Genomic DNA, 17176 nt, shown 5'->3' with positions numbered 1-17176 from the left:
GAATATTAAAAAATGGCAGAGGTTCGAGTGCTTTTCTCCAGCAAATTTTCGAAACTGGAATTCCATGTTATAGCGGGAGTGGATTCGGCTGTTCTCTTATGAAGTTATTCAAAATTGAAGATCAAAAATTTAAATTATACACGATCTTCGATGATATTAGGAGGGGGAGGGGAGTTTCTGGGGACCACCAGAATTCTTCCGACATTGGTTTTTATCAACTTATTTTCTTTTTAAACTGAGGGGCCCGAAATCGTGATTTTGAACAGCGTACAGAATACTTTATGTTTCGTCAAAAAATGTTTTAAACTCGCATTTCGGCGGCCTTTGGGCTTTGATTTGATAATCTTAATAATGTAGAATCTTTAATGCTCCTCAATGGTATTTTTAGATTGCATTTCTTTAAATAATTTTACGGAAAAAAATATTTTTTCACTTTTATTCCAATTGTTATAAACAGGGTCGCCGAAAGCAAAAGGGGAAAAAATGACATAGGTCAATTTACAGGCCCCTTTCTACACCTTTCACCATTAGGATATTTTACCCTCTGCACTAGTTCGTTTCCGAGCCGGGCCCCTATTCTAAGCTGACATGACCTCACGTCGGCCCTTGTTGTAAGTTGCATTTTATAGCAATTGGGAAGTGTCATTTATAAATAAAAGCGTCAAAGATACCAAAAGTATTTTAACTTTTTACGACCACTAAGGTTTCCCTCTTCTTTTTTTTTTTTTTTTAATTTTATTCATTTATTTTTTATAATACCATTAAAAATATATTGGCAGCTCCAGGGCCCAACTAACTGAAGGTGAGGCTCTAGGCCCACATTAATTTAGAGGCCCCCTGAAGACTATGAACTGTTTGATTTACATTTTTAAAGCACGAATGCACTTTTGGAGACTTCTTTGTCTAATCACACAACTATGTATAAATCACTTATGTGCATTTATGAATCCCCTTTGGGCCCCCTCATAATCGTGACAAAGGAAATTCGTTGCTGGCAGAATGATTAAAAATTCCCCTTTAAAGAAGTTTTTTCTCCAATTAATGTCATAATTTTTATATATTTTTTAAATACATGTATTTTTCATATCGTTGCAATGCTATGCATAATTCTTTGAAAACTTTGGGGCCCCTTAGGAACATGGGGTCCCAGGCCTAAGCCTAGTCAGCCTAGTAATCAGGCCCTGGGCAGTCCCATTTCAGAAATTCCCCCTCCTCTTGGTTACGGCCCTGCCTCCCTCCACCCGCAAACTTTAGCCCATGCGTAAAGAGGAGCTGAGGCTGTGTTTTGTGAATTTGCGTTATTCTAAACACATGCGCGCAAAATTTACATTTTGCTGTTAGTAGACAGGCCCGAAATATTTTACTGTTAGATGATCGGCCCGAAGCATGACCGGCCCACTGGGCAAATGCCCGGTTGCCCGCCGGCTGTATCCGCCACTGCACTGGAACAAGTTTGCTCCAAAATGGCGGATGCGTCGGCTCCTCCACTATAGGAGCCTTACCCATAGCCAGCGCAAGGTGTGCCCATATTTACATCCAGGGCCTGATTACTGAATGAGCCAATTAGGTCGTGGCCTACGGCCTCCGACTGATAAGGGCCCTCAAACGACTATTAGTTCGAGTCGATTAGAAAAAATTTAAAAATTGAATTCCTTTTATTTAAACCGACTTTTCTCGTTTACTTAAGATGCGAGATGCCTCACCCTAATGAATATTTAGATCGAATGTTTGAGTACCACAGCACAGCACCCTTGTGGCCTGAAGAAAAAAAATCTTCTAATAATCTGCAGATAATACAACGTAAATTGAAAACGAGAAAAAGTATTAACTGTTAACGTATAATCAAAATTAATCTAAAAATTATGATTTCTTCTTGAAATCGTGATTATAGTATACGCTAATTACTTAAAGACAAGGAATCACGACACAGGAGCAAATGATCTAATCCTGTGCAAATGAAGATTTCTTCCTTGACTGTGTGGTTGTTTATTTTACATAGCCTGAATCGCGTGAAAGGATCATTTAAGTAGTGTAAAATAAATAAACTGCAGGCAGCAAAACGATTTCTTTCGGTTAAAAAGCTCAATTTTTATGCTGCTCTAAATAGTAACGTTCAATGCGTTGGTATTGAAAAAAAAAAAGCACAGATACTCCGCGGCAGCGTCTAATCCGCATCTCATTAATTTTATACTTCTTTAAGAGATAATCAGCGAATTATATGCAGGAAAATACGGTAATAACGAACATATTCTTTATGGCATTTCAATCACAATAACAACAAGCAAAATTTGGTTTTTATGTGATATATATAAAAGTGGGCTTACTTTTTTGATATAAACCCTAGAATCTTTTTGTACGTTTATTAGTACATTTGAAAGCTACACATGAGGCAATAAAGCCCCCCCCCCCCCACACCTCTTCCCTCAATCTCTTCGAAATTCGGTAAAATAAAATTACGAATTCAGTATATTACTACATCTTTACTAATAATAAAGCTGAATGTCTCTCTCTCTCTCTGTCCATATCTCTGTCTGTCTGTCAGGATCTCTGTGACGCGCATAGCGCCCAGAACGTTCGGGCGATTTTCATGAAATTTGGCACAGAGTTAGTTTGTAGCATGGGAGTGTGCACCTCGAAGCGAGTTTTCGAAAATTCGATGTGGTTCTTTTTCTATTCCAATTTTAAGAACAAAATTAACAGAAGATGGACGAGTAAATTACGAAATTATCATAACGTGGAACCGTAACATGGGCACAAGCCAATTGGCGAGACACGAAATTATCATAACGTGGAACCGTAAGATGGGCACAAGCCAACTGGCGAGAAAATTCACCATACATTATTTGTAAATACACAGGCGAACCAAAAGACCTTTTAGTTTTTCTATTACGGGCAAAGCCGTGCGGGTACCACTAGTTACCAATAAAGTTTCTTGGTACACCTAAAATGGTAGCGCGGTTCCGGTGGTGCCCTGTGTTCCATCCTGTTATCCTACCTCCATGCTCCCATACAGAAACGCTCGCAAGAAATAAACATTTTTTCGTGCTCCCCATTTCCAAGTCCATTAGCAGAAATCAAACCACTATCATTCTGAAACAACGCAGACGATATTTATAGTCCACGCGCTTTCTCTCTTCTCAGCCTGGGGGTGTGGGCGGGTGCGTCGGAGCTCGAAAACTTTCACCGAGCTGCTACGAATAAGAATTCCAAGTATTAGAATTGGAAGTCTTACGAGTGCGTCAGACACGAGAATTTATGCTACTGTTGCGAAGAATTTGCACTTACCAATAAACTGATAGTTTTCGTCCTTTCTCTCTCGGTGCTGCAGTAGCTAGCTGGACTCGGTGTGCAATTATTTGTAATCGAGTAGAGTCTTCGCCGAAAAAGAGATTGCTAAAACAAGTTTAAGGGGGACCGGGACACAAAAATCGTCAAATTTTGCAATTTTTTTTTTTTTATAATTTGAAAAATTGCTCCGTTTCTTTTTGTTTAGGAAGACGTTTGAATCTTGTTTCTACCTTAAATAGAACGAAAGATATAGTTATTTTTGTTGCATGCATCTAACTAATGTGTACTTAACTTTAAAACTTTAAACGCGTTTTTCTCCATGATGCAATTTTTCCCGAATTCTTGCATTCAAACTCTTATAAGTCAGAAACCGATAGAGATAAAGTAATGAAACTTGGAGCATATCTTTTTCAAGCAGTTTACTTTAATTTTTATTCGGCGAATTTGAAAAAAACGTTTACTGCAAAAATTATGATTTTTAAAAAAAAAGTATCTTCGAATTTTTCGAAATTTTTCTTCAAATATTTTTTATTTTTTATTGAATCAATATTTTTAAAATCGCCGAATAAAAATTAAAGTTTAGATATTTGTGCATACTTTTTTGAAAAAAAATTGAAAATTGACCATTAATATTTTGAGTTATAGCAATTTAAAGCAACGCCATTTTTTGAAAAAAAACTAATTAAATTTAAATAAAAAAATATTTTTTTTTCATATTTATGTTATGTTTTTGCTTATTAAATAAATGATGAATCAGTGCAAAAAATTTCAAAACTCTCAAGTACATAATAAAATTTTTTTCAAAATGTGTCCCGGACCCCGTTAATGCGAACATTGTGATTAATAATTCTAGTTCAGTTATGTAAATAAATAGGAATAGCTTTTTGAGTAGAGCTTTATAATAAAACTAGTGGTACCCGCACGGCTTTGCCAGTAATAGAAAAATTAAAAGGTCTTTTGGTTCGCCTGTATATTTACAAATAATGTATGGTGAATTTTCTCGCCAGTTGGCTTGTACCCATGTTACAGTTCCATGTTATGATGATTTCGTAAATAATGTATGCTGAATTTTCTCGCCAATTGGCTTGTACCCATGTTACAGTTCCACGTTATGATGATTTCGCAAAAAATGTATGGTGAATTTTCTCGCCAATTGGCTTGTACCCGTGTTACAGTTCCACGTTATGATGATTTCGCAAATAATGTATGGTGAATTTTCTCGCCAATTGGCTTGTACCCATGTTACAGTTCCACGTTATGATGATTTCGCAAATAATGTATGGTGAATTTTCTCGCCAATTGGCTTGTACCCGTGTTACAGTTCCACGTTATGATAATTTCGTAAAAAATGTATGGTGAATTTTCTCGCCAATTGGCTTGTACCCGTGTTACAGTTTCACTTTATGATAATTTCTTACCTCGCCAATTGACTTTTGCCCATGTTACGGTTCCACGTTTTGATAATTTCGTAATTCACTCATCCATCTTACTATAATTTTGTTCTTAAAATTGGAATAGAAAAAGAACCACATCGAATTTTCGAAAAATCGCTTCGAGGTGCACACCCCATGCTACAAACTAACTTTGTGCCAAATTTCATGAAAATCGGCCGAACGATCTAGGCGCTATGCGCGTCACAGAGATCCAGACATCCAGACATCCTCCGGACAACCAGACAGAGAGACTTTCAGCTTTATTATTAGTAAAGACAAAACAGAGAATGGTATGTCTATATTGTAATTTTCAGAATCGCTACATTTACATTTCTTTCATAGGCACCCTGCTATTATTTCTCTAGGGGAATAAATTGTTCATTCTTTCTGTTGCTCCATTGATTTTTTTTTTTTTTTTTTCATTTTTCCTACAATCATCAGAAGTTTTGCTGCTGCCAAATATGCACAATTTTTTTTTCTCCGAAAAATGAAAAAAAACGAACGAAACATGAAATAAAAAATCTATATGTGTTAAATTTTAAATTTGTACTTTTTTCTGCAATTTACATGAAATTAATTTCAGAGCTACGTTTAAAAAATTTAATGCTGTAAGTGCTATAGTATAATTTTGAAATTGAATAACACCACCCACTAACAATAATTCGGTGTCCCCCCAGTTTCGCCGACACGAAATTTTTTTCCTCCTTGTTTTTCAGTTTTAGTCTTAGCTTTTGTTATACGTAAGGAGGGAAAAACTAGCGCGACCAAAAATACCTTTTGGAGGGGGTTTTTTTTGATCAAAAATACCTTCTGGAGCGGGTTTTTGATCAAAAATACCTTTTGGAGTTGATTTTTTGATCAAAAATACCTTCTGGAGAGGGTTTTTGATCAAATATACCTTTTGGAGGAGGTTTTTTGATAAAAAAAATACCTACTGGAGAGGGGTTTTTGATCAAAAATACCTTTTGGAGGGGATTTTTTGATAAAAAAAACCTACTGGAGAGAGTTTTTGATCAAAAATACCTTTTGGACGGGATTTTTTTTGGTGAAAAATACCTTCTGGAGATGGTTTTTTCGATCGAAAATATCTTCTGGAGGGGTTTTTTTTTGATCAAAAATAACTTTTGGAGGGCTTTTTTTATCCACTGGATAGAGATAATAACTCTTCTATTATCATTAAATATAGATAATGACCCCTTAAAATACACTGGAGGTAGATAATAGCTCGTGCATTACCCACTCATGTACTTCACGTAAGTTTTAGTTTGCTCGTTGGTGTCAGTTGGAATTATTTTGAGATTTGCGCCAGAGAATTTCAGCGCCAATGTCGTGGAAGGAAAAGTTACCGTCTTCGGTAGATTGAAATCAGCTTTAATTGGTAAACAGCGCCAATAGGAACCAAACTGTACCAGCTTAAAGCGAACTGCACCGAATGTTTCATTTCCATTTGAAACGTTGTAAAAAAAATTCTGAAGACCAAAAACCGATGAATGGTGTGGGGTGTAGGGATAATCCTTTCGAATTAAAAACCTAGATATTACAGACTGCCCATGGATTATGAGGAATTGGCAAACGTCCTGCTAAAACGACTTAACGTTAAATCCCGGTTATCACAAATTTGCCATTTCAACTACGCTTGCTCACGGACTTTGCTTTTTGGGCTTTCTGTTCTAAGATTTCGTGTTGCTTGTTTATATTTAGGCTGTGCTAGAGTCCCAACAAATTAATGAATGCGATTAGAGTATTTTCACAGCAATTTCGGGATACATTTTATGAAACTATGGATATGAAAAACTGATAATATTTATAAAGAAAAGAGAAAAATGACACTTCAATAGTTATTGGTTTGGAAATATTTATTTAACGTAAACGTAAAACACGTAATGTACTTCGAAAATGATCGGAATATTACAAATATTCGTCTTTTGCGGATATTTTACGTTCGGCGTAAACAGCTCAGTATTATACATTTGTATTTAGGTTGAGGGTTCCACTTTGTATTGGAAGTGATGCTGCAGATCGAGTACACTCTTCTGAGGTTAAAAATTTGGCACTCGAAAGGGCCTTTGTTTGATAGAAAAATCAGACTCCGAATCCATTAATAATTAAGACGCAAAACTCAATCTTTACCGAGGCGTAAAAACTAAATCAAAGAAAGCTTTGTAATTTCGAATTTTTATCTGTTCTTATCTCATATTAACAAATTTAAATGTTTTTCATTAGTTTGAGCAAGAGTTTCGAAATCAGCGAAGTCCGCGCGCAAGCGCAGTTGAAATGGCAAATTTGTGATAACCGGGATTTAACGTCAAGTTTCTCTGATTAGTTTTTAGGTCTCGGTGAAGATTGAGTTTTGAGTCTTAATTATTAATGGATTCAGAGTCTGATTTTTCTATCAAAAGCAATTTTCAGGGCCAAATTTTCAACCTCAGAAGATCGTACTAGAATTGCAGCATCACTTCTAATACAAAGCTGAACCGTTAACCTAAATAAAAATGTATAATGCAGTTGTTTACGCCTATCGCAAAATATCCGCAAAAGACTGACATCTGTACTCATATTCCAATCATTTTTGAAGTACACAACGTCTTTTACATTAAGTAAATATTTTTAACCAATAAGTATTGAAGTGTCATTTTTCCCTTTGCATTATAAAGATTATCATTTATTCATATCCGTAATTTCATATAACATATCACGAAATCGCTGTGAAAATATTCTAATCGCATTCATTAATTTGTTAAGACTCGAGATCAGCCTTATAAACAGGCAACACTAAATCTTAAAACTGAAAGCTCAAAAAGCAAAGTCCGCGCGCAAGCGCAGTTGAAATGGCAAATTTGTGATAACCGGGATTTAACGTCTACTGCTAAAACGAGTCTTTCTGAATGAGAAGGAAAAGTAAAAAATTTGATGCCCGTGTTCCGCACATTTGAATGTGACTCTGCTTAATATAGAGGATAACACACATATGATAAATCTGGCATCCCTGAAAACTAATAGATGCGTTCATTTTCGCCCGCAAGCAGGGCCATATTAACGCACAGGCCAACTAGGTCTGGGCCTGGAGCCCGAAATTACTTAAAGAATTTTGCATAGCATTACAAACATACGAAAAATACATGTACTTTTAATCTTTATCTTTATCTTTACTAATAATAAAGCTGAAAGTCTCTCTGTCCGGAGGATGTCTGGATGTCTGGATCTCTGTGACGCGCATAGCGCCTAGATCGTTCGGCCGATTTTCATGAAATTTGGCACAAAGTTAGTTTGCAGCATGGGAGTGTGCACCTTGAAGCGATTTTTCGAAAGTTCGATGTGGTTCTTTTTCTATTCCAATTTTAAGAACAAAACTATCGTAAGATGGACGAGTAAATTACGAAATTATCATAACGTGGAACCTTAACATGGGCACAAGCCAATTGGCGAGATACGAAATTATCATAACGTGGAACCGTAACATGGGTACAAGCCAATTGGCGAGAAAATTCACCATACATTATTTGTTAATATACAGGCGAACCAAAAGACCTTTTAATTTTTCTATTACGGGCAAAGCCGTGCGGGTACCACTAGTATAATAATAAAAAAATATTGCTTTGCTAACTAGAAAAAACTTCCTTAAAGGAGGACTTTTATTCGTTCTGCAAGTAGCGAATTTATCATGACGCAGCTATGAGGGGGTTCTAAAGGGGACTCACAAATGCACGTGATAAGTGATTTACATAGTTCTGTGATAGACAAAAAGGTCCCCAAAAATGCACTCCTACGGGCCCCAAACCTTGTAAGTCAACTACTGCATTCCGCTATAGATCCTTTTGGGAGCCTCCAAATTATTGTGGGCCTAGGGCCTCACCCTTAGTTAGTCGGGCCCTGCCCGCAAGCCGGATGTTTGCCGTTCCATCTTATCGATGGTCAGTCTGTATTTTCTTACTGATATTTTGCATGTATTTTCATTTCGATTTTCAGGATTAATATTTTCTCTTTTGTGCGAAGAGTTTGCTCTGCAGTATTGTTTCGACACTGATCATGTACTGACTTAGCAGGTTTATAAAATTTCACTTTTAGGTATAAGTACTCAAGCGATTATACAGGGTCCATTATGAAAGTAATGAGCATTTACTGGCAAAATATATTTATTGACCGTAATTTCTACAAATGTTCAATATTCTTCAAAATACATTCCTCCTGCATCAATACACTTGCGAAGACGTGTTAGCCACGCTTGAAAGGCACCTTGAAACTCCTTGACGGGAATGCCTCTCAGGAACGTTGTAACATGGTGTTGGATGTTTTCCACGGTTTCCCAATGTTTTCCTTTCATCTCTTTCTTGAGTCTCGGAAACAAAAAGAAGTCACATGCAGCTACATCGGGACTGTAAGGGGGTGAAGGATCACCGGGGTGTTGCTCCAGGCCAGGAAGTTGGTAATGATGAAGGCTGTGTGGCTTGAAATGCAATCGTCCTTGAAGGCTTCTTTCAGCATCTGGAATGTTTCGGTTGCATGTTTTTCGAAGCCTCACGCCAAACTTTATGGCGATCGTTGTTCAAGCGAACGCTTCATCGCGATATGTTACAAGCGCTGAAAACACACTTCAAGCGGAGGCACGTATCTCCGCTCACACTACTCGAACTCACCTGACGACCGGATGCATTGAAAGGTCATATCCCCCGCCACATTTCCCAGCCGGTTTTACCATGCTGCCATCTATCGTCGCGTCACAATAACATTATGCTGATTACTTTCATAATGGACCCTGTATTTTACTCTATCTTTTGCTTCAGAATTCAGTTTCTAAGAACCTTCTTCTTTTTCAGGTTCCTGATAAACTTTTCCTTTTGCCTGGATTAGAATTTGGTCCTTCAGGTATCCTATTTTCAGAACTAGAAGAGCTTCTGTCAGCAATAATTTTTCATGTTTCGATCTTCCAAGAACTTTGGCTCCGTTCGCTTCAGTTCTTTAGACATCGCACCACCAATTTTTACTAGATTTATAAAATCCACAAACTTCAACAACGAAATGCGTATGTTTGAAATGCTAATTCACTTTTTTAGAACTTGAGGTTTGATTGAAGATGTTTTGAACTTTCGTATCTTTTTCTACGTCATGGTGTTGACGACTCACGTCAGCAAGTTTATGTCGAGTCGCGTTATACGTAAGGTATTGATTTTATTAGAGTCTAGTTTTATAAGCAAGTGTGAAAGCGTTTTAAACCTGTCTCGGTCTGTAGTCATCGTCACCCATATTCAAAACAGATTTTGCACATGAGAAAATGTCTCAACATCTCCAGTTCTGTACTGATATGATACTGTTGAACACTTAAACAACGAAAGCAGTTCAATCCAAGCAATTAAGCAGTTTTTAATGAAGATTAAAACTCTCCCAAAGTTGTAGCAGTTCTTGAGCATGTGTCCATAATCACTGATTTTATGTCAACATGATACTGTTGAACACGTTGGCAACGAAAGCAGTTCAATCCAAGCAATTAAGCAGTTTTTACTGAAGATTAAAACTCTCCCAAAGTTGTAGCAGTTCTTGAGCAAGTGTCCATAATCACTGATTTTATGTCAACATGATACTGTTGAACACGTTGGCAACGAAAGCAGTTCAATCCAAGCAATTAAGCAGTTTTTAGTGAAGATTAAAACTCTCCCAAAGTTGTAGCAGTTCTAGAGCGAGTGTCCATAATCACTGATTTTATGTCAACATGATACTGTTGAACACGTTGGCAACGAAAGCAGTTCAATCCAAGCAATTAAGCAGTTTTTACTGAAGATTAAAACTCTCCCAAAGTTGTTGCAGTTCTTGAGTAAGTGTCCATCACCTCTGACTTCATGTAAACATGATACTGTCGAACACTTAAACAACGAAATCAGTTCAATCCAAACAAGCAAACAGTTTTTATCGAAGTCTGCAAAAGTATCTCAAAATTGCTGCAGTTTTTGAGTAAGTTTCCATCGCCTCTGACTCCATGTTAACATGATACTGTTGAAAACTTTGGCAACGAAAGCATATTAATCCAAATGACCAAACAGTATCGTTCGTAATCTTCAAAAATATCCCATTGTTGAACTATTCCTTCACCACCAGCAAGTTCTCGTATTTCTTGATATCAACAGTGCTCTTTTAAAGTGCATCGACTAAATAATAATCCGGTGTTTTTATGAAACAGCATTTATTCATACTCTACTGTTGATTTTTACATCCAGTTACATGCACTTTTAATGATTTAGAACAAAGTAGGAACTCATAATTGTGAATGTGGAAAAAAGCATCAGTATTTCAACCAGAACCTCAACAAAACCACAATCAGTTTCGCTTCGAATGTCGCCAATTGTTATGAGATTGTTTCCTTAAAGCTTCTAAGTCGTATTCTAAGGTCGTAAAGATTCTAAGTCAATGTAAGAAAAGCGGAAGCATGCCCAACATAACAAATACTTTCAGCATTGCATTGCTTACAGGTACAAAACTCGTTGAGTTTTGTTACATGAACACATTTTAGCTTTCAGACACACTGCCTAAGAAGGAAACTAAACAACAATAATAATAATAAGAAGAATACGGTGAGAATAAAATCACGACCTTTGTTGAGTAGTCAGTATATTGTTATTGTTGGCATTACTTCACAGCTCATTTTGCAAAGTAACCACCAAAACAACAGCTGATCAAGTAAAAAAAGAGATAAAATACACCACCAGCTCATATGTATTTTGCCTTAGCCCTGGCTTAGGGCGGTAACTTACTGTAAGAAATAGATCTTAATATAGCAGATTCACATACCGTACACTCTCCAACAGAACAATTGAGTTTATTGCATACAATTTAGCTGTCAGAGATTTAGTACGGCTCAGAAATATATCCATAAACAGTACCTTTTTTGCGTGTTTCTTCATAATGTTTGTTGGAAATATATCTCAATGCTTCTAGCCCAAAAAGAGCTCCAGGAAAACAGCAAACAGCAATCCAACATTGACCAATCGACAACTGACCAAACTAACACTGCTACCGCTCAGTACTGAGTGTTCTTCAGAAATCCAACCCACATATTTTGCTTCTCAGACTTTTCGTTGTACTCCAGAATGGATGACTTTTTGGACAGTGGTCGCATCCACGGACACAAACCCATGTTTTGACGAAGAAAGAAGCAGCGGACATTAATGAACTGACAGCCATTTTGGATCACCCATGTTTACGCCTACCTCTTCCTCGCAGACTGAGGAGTACGACACGTGTGTCAAGGGATTGGAGGCTTGTGGCTCGGAACCGCAGCAAAAGAACACGGAGTTCTCTCAGGTGAGTGTCTGGTCATATCATTTTTACATAACACTGTAGAAAACGAGCTGATGTGTGCATCACATGACTTCCTTTTACTCCAATTTAAAGTCATTTCCCCATTACTGGCAATTTCAATGTGATTCAATAGTTTGCTCTCTAAATATCATTAACAATGGCCAAATTAAAACCAGATTTTGAAAAAAAGTTAAAAAATCTCCAAATTTGTCGCCAAGGTGGCAACAAAGCTTAGCGACCAAAAGTCTGGTGAGACATCGCCAAGTGTCCGACAAATTATTTCTCCAATTTAATGTCATCTCCCCATTATTGGCAATTTCAATGTGATTCAATAGTTTGCTCTCTAAATATCATTAACAATGGCCAAATTAAAACCAGATTTTGAAAAAAAGTTAAAAAATCTCCAAATTTGTCGCCAAGGTGGCAACAAAACTTAGCGACCAAAAGTCTGGTGAGACATCGCCAAGTGTCCGACAAATTATATCTCCAATTTAATGTCATCTCCCCATTATTGGCAATTTTAATGTGATTCAGTATCTTACTTTCTGAATATCACCAACAGTGGTCAAATTAAAACCAAATTAAAAAAAAATCGCCAAATTTGTCGCCAAGTTGACAACAAAACTTGCCGACCAAAAGATTGGCGATATATCGCCTAGTGTCCGACAAATTATAACACCACTTTACATCGAAATTAACAATGATTTCCCCCCAAAAAAGGGGCAAAACACAGCTTTAGAAACACCCGAATCCAAACAAAAGGGGAGGTACACAACTAGACTCCACTAAGAATCTACGTACCAAACTTCAACTTTCTAGGCCATACCGTTCTTGAGTTATGTGTCATACAAACGCACATACGCACATGCATACACTGTAAAAACGATTCAGAAGCGTTCCTGGAAATTAATAGGCTGCTGATGTGCCCAATTTCAACCAGTAACGTATCTTACGAAAACCAGAAACGTTTTCTGACAAAAGTCAGTAACCTTCCTGAAATACTAGGAAATCTCCCACTGTTAAAGCCAGTCGTGAACCTTCTAGAAAAATTGAATGGTTTAATGTATTTGATTAAAACCTTCCTGGTTTACCAAGAAAGTTCCAGAAGCATTAGCGCAACCATGGCCAAAGCTACGCGAATAATTGCAAGCAAGAATCAGACAGATTCCTTGCCTGCAATTCCTGCAGCTATCTAGTGACTTATTTGCTTCCATTAGGAACTTAGTCAATCCAGACGGGCCGTAATCAAACTAAAGCCGATACACTTAATAAACAAGCTCAGTCAACCTTTAAACAGGTAGCAAAAAACGTTTTTCACACCAGTGAAACGTCTCCATTCGTGCATCTTTTAGCAATTCAGGAAACTTTTTTGCTAAAATACTAGATTTTGCGGGGGAAATAGTCGAAAAACCTCTGAAATCCCGAAACGCTCCACGAAAATAACCAGTAACGTTTCGGAATTTTTTTACAGTGTACGTACATACAGACGTCACGAGAAAACTCGTTGTAATTAACTCGGGAATCGTCAAAATGGATATTTCGCGTGTCCATACGTTTCTTAGGCTCTTATCCACGTGTGGTCGGGTTGAAAAAAAACTCAACATTCATTCGGGAGTGAGCAAAATGAAAATTAAGATTGATTTTTGAGTGAAAATTTTTTCGCGAATACAATACTTCCTTTTTAGTAAAAGGAAGTGAAAAATGTGTAACCTTACTCCATGAAAGCGGTGGCAGATTAGCTGCCTCCATAATAGCAATGGAGTAACTTAACTGATAAAACTGGTGTAACGCTCATACGTTACACCAGTTTCATCTGTTAAGTTACTCTATTGCTATGGAGGAAGCTAGCTGCCGAAATAAGGTTACACAAAGTGCAGAATGCTGCCACCATATTTACGGAGTAAGATTACACATTTTTTTTACAGTGAAACATTCGAGGCAGTGAGAAGCAAAGGAATGTAAGTGGCGAAATTAAAAATTTGGAGATAACCAGTACACATAGTAGGTGAACATCTCCTCCGTCTTGGGGCAAGAGATGGTACTATAGTAGCCCTGGTAGCTGCTGCTATACTGCCGCGCTAAGCACAGATGTGGTATCTGTACATTTTATCAAAATTGAGTTATTGTTACCAGGTGGTCGTTATAATTTAATTTACCTAAGTTTTTTGGCGATTTGTGAATACGAAATATTAAAAAAAAGCTTTAAGAAAAAAGTCATAACTGCAAATTTGCGTAGTTTGCTAAGGCAATTTGAACGTAAGTGACAAATACTAAGTCTTTAAAGTGGTATCTGCGCATTTACCACTTTTTTCCTTAGTAATTTGTAGATACGACTTTTATACCTTAGTAAAGCAGCGTATTTAAAAATGTAGCAGTTTATTGTAACACAGAATATTAAACTTAGTTTACCGTTGAATAGTTGATACAGGTTGATAATAAAAGCTAATACAACTTTGCATTATTGTTAAAGTAAATATTCAGCTTTTTCTATTTAAATGGTTATTTAAAATGCAAATTCTAAAAATGAAATGCATGTAAAAAATTCATATCTAATTCTTTCATGCAAAAAAAAAAAAAAAAAAAACGCATTTCATTCTACGGCCAGTAATATTTTTATTTAAGTATCGTCAGCTGCCAAAATTACCTTCATGCTCGGTAAAAATGAATCTAGAAAATAAAACATTAAAAAAAATACATTCTTTGAATATAAAAAACAGAAAATTGTTATGGATTACAGTTTTAACTGTCCGGAGTTTTGAAAATGGTATCTTTCAGAAGGTAGATTCTGTGAGATTTGTATTAACAAAATAAAGCGAAACAGCTACGTCCAAAGAAAGCAGATGTTTTCAGCATTATTTAATGATACATTTGATACATTGAGCACGTTTTTCTAAGCTACTTTTGTCGTATCTGAGCAGATACCCCAAAAAATGCCTAGTAATTGTCACCTACGGTGAAAATAGCTTAGTACATGAAAAGGTTTTGAAAAGAAAATTTGTCGTAACTACATTTATTAATTTTCAATTAAGATTTTTACAAAAAATACTCTCTTACGGTTTTTAGATGAGTTATTTACGAAATAACTACCGCAAGTTGAGCATTTAATTTAGTCATAAATCAAAGAAACAAATTGTAAAACTTTAATCACCAATTTCTCATTTTGAGCTCTACTGCAGATACCACATCTGTGCTTAGCACGGCAGTATACAGCATAATTTAGAAAAAAATTTCAATGAAAGCCTACCTAGGATGTTATCTTTAAACGCGTTTTACTCAAAACTTGAAAATGTCCACTTGTACCCCTTTGCTTCTCACTGTCTCATTTAATGTAAGAAAGAAGGGTATTATGAAGCATACGGGCAATATGGAATACCGAGGTTTTTCCTCTATCACATGAGTCCCTGAAAATTGCCCGTCAAATAAGGACATTAGTACCTAAAAGAATGAGGACAGCAATTCTAAAATAAAAATGGCGCTGTCTTTAAAAACCCCAATCCTTATCAAAATGCGCTCCATATTGCATGGGTTACTTCAAATGTTACACCGTTCATCGACGGAGAATGGAACTGAGGTTGCATGACGCATGCCTCTTCTGAATAAACAGGAGAAATACATTGTCACAATTGTGACATTAAAATAAAAGTAGGATAATGGTTAGCAATAAGGAAAACTCCCTGCAAAACCGACCTTAATCTGAAAAAAAAAATTAATTTGAATTTTGACATCTTGAATTCAAATTATGTTTTTCGCAATCACGAGTGTGCGTATGTAGGCGTGTGTGTTTGTGTGTGAGGGTATGTGTTTGTGTGTAGGGGTTATGTGTATGTGTGTGTAGGCATGTGTGTTTGTGTCTGTGTGCTGGCATAAGTGTGTGGGTAGTTGTGTGTATGAATGTTTGTGTGTGGGGGGGGGGGGTATGTGTATGTGTGTGTAGGCATATGTGTTTGTGTCTGAGTGCAGGCATGAATGTGTGGGTAGTTGTGTGTATGTGTGGGTGTCTGTATGTATGCGTGTGTGTGTGTGTGAATGTGTTTGTGTATGTGTGTAGGTGTATGTGTGTGTATATGTTTGTGTGTGTATGTGTTTGTGTGTGTGTGTGTGTGTGCGTGTGCGTGTGTGTAGTTGTGTATGTATTCGCGTGTGTGTAGGACATGGATGCAACCTGGAGACGGCTTTCGCTAGAGGTGCAGCATCGTGAGGAGCCCGTCGACGGTGATGGTGCGGAGGGTGGCGGTGGGAAAAATCAAAGGAACGTCAAAAACAGTCAAGTGAGAACAATAAGCAATCGTGATTGCTCAAAAAAAAAAACGTCATTAGTTTTGCAACAACGTTCTTAAAAACCACAATTAGTTTCAGGACAACGAGTCATTAATAAAATCAACAGTTTAGTTAAAAACTGTTGTCAGAATAAATACAACATGCTCCAGTTCTTGAAAAATTCAATTAAACTGGAGAAAATGGTCCTAAAAATCGCCCGTCAAATAAGGACATCAGTATCTAAAAGAATAAGGACAACAGTTCTAAAATAAAAATGGCACTGTCTTTAAAAATCCCAATCCTTATCAAAATGTGCTCCATACTGCATGTGATACTTCAAATTTTTACACCATTCATCGACGGAGAATGGAATTAAAGTTGCGTGACGCATGCCTCTTCTGAATAAACAGAAAAAATATATTGTCACAATTTCGACATTAAAATAAAGACAACAGTTTAAATATCATCAACAGGACCTATGAATCTTTATTGCAAAGAAGGATAATGGTTACCAATAAGGAACACTCCTTATAAAACCGACCTTAATCTGGAAAAAAAAACCCGTCATTTGCGTTAGAACGACGATTTCTAAAAACCACAATTAGTTTTGGGACAACGGGTCATTAATAAAATGAAAGGTTTAGTTAAAAACTTGTCAGAATAAAAGCAACATGCTTCAGTTCTTGAAAAATTCAATTAAACTGGAGAAAATGGCCCTAAAAATTCTCATTTAGAAAAAGAAAAACATTACTGAAAGTCCCCATTGGAATTTTTAAAAAAAATCAGTCTCTAATGTACACCCCTAATAGAATGCTCCCCCACTCTCCCAGTTTCAAAAATCTCTACCAGGGTTGAAAAAATAGTTCCGAAAACGGTATTTAGAATAAAGAAATTATTACCCCGCATTTGTT

Source organism: Uloborus diversus, unplaced genomic scaffold, assembly GCF_026930045.1.
Source record: "Uloborus diversus isolate 005 unplaced genomic scaffold, Udiv.v.3.1 scaffold_12, whole genome shotgun sequence".
In the NCBI taxonomy this organism is placed as follows: domain Eukaryota; kingdom Metazoa; phylum Arthropoda; class Arachnida; order Araneae; family Uloboridae; genus Uloborus; species Uloborus diversus.
Note: the sequence above shows the minus strand (reverse complement) of the source record.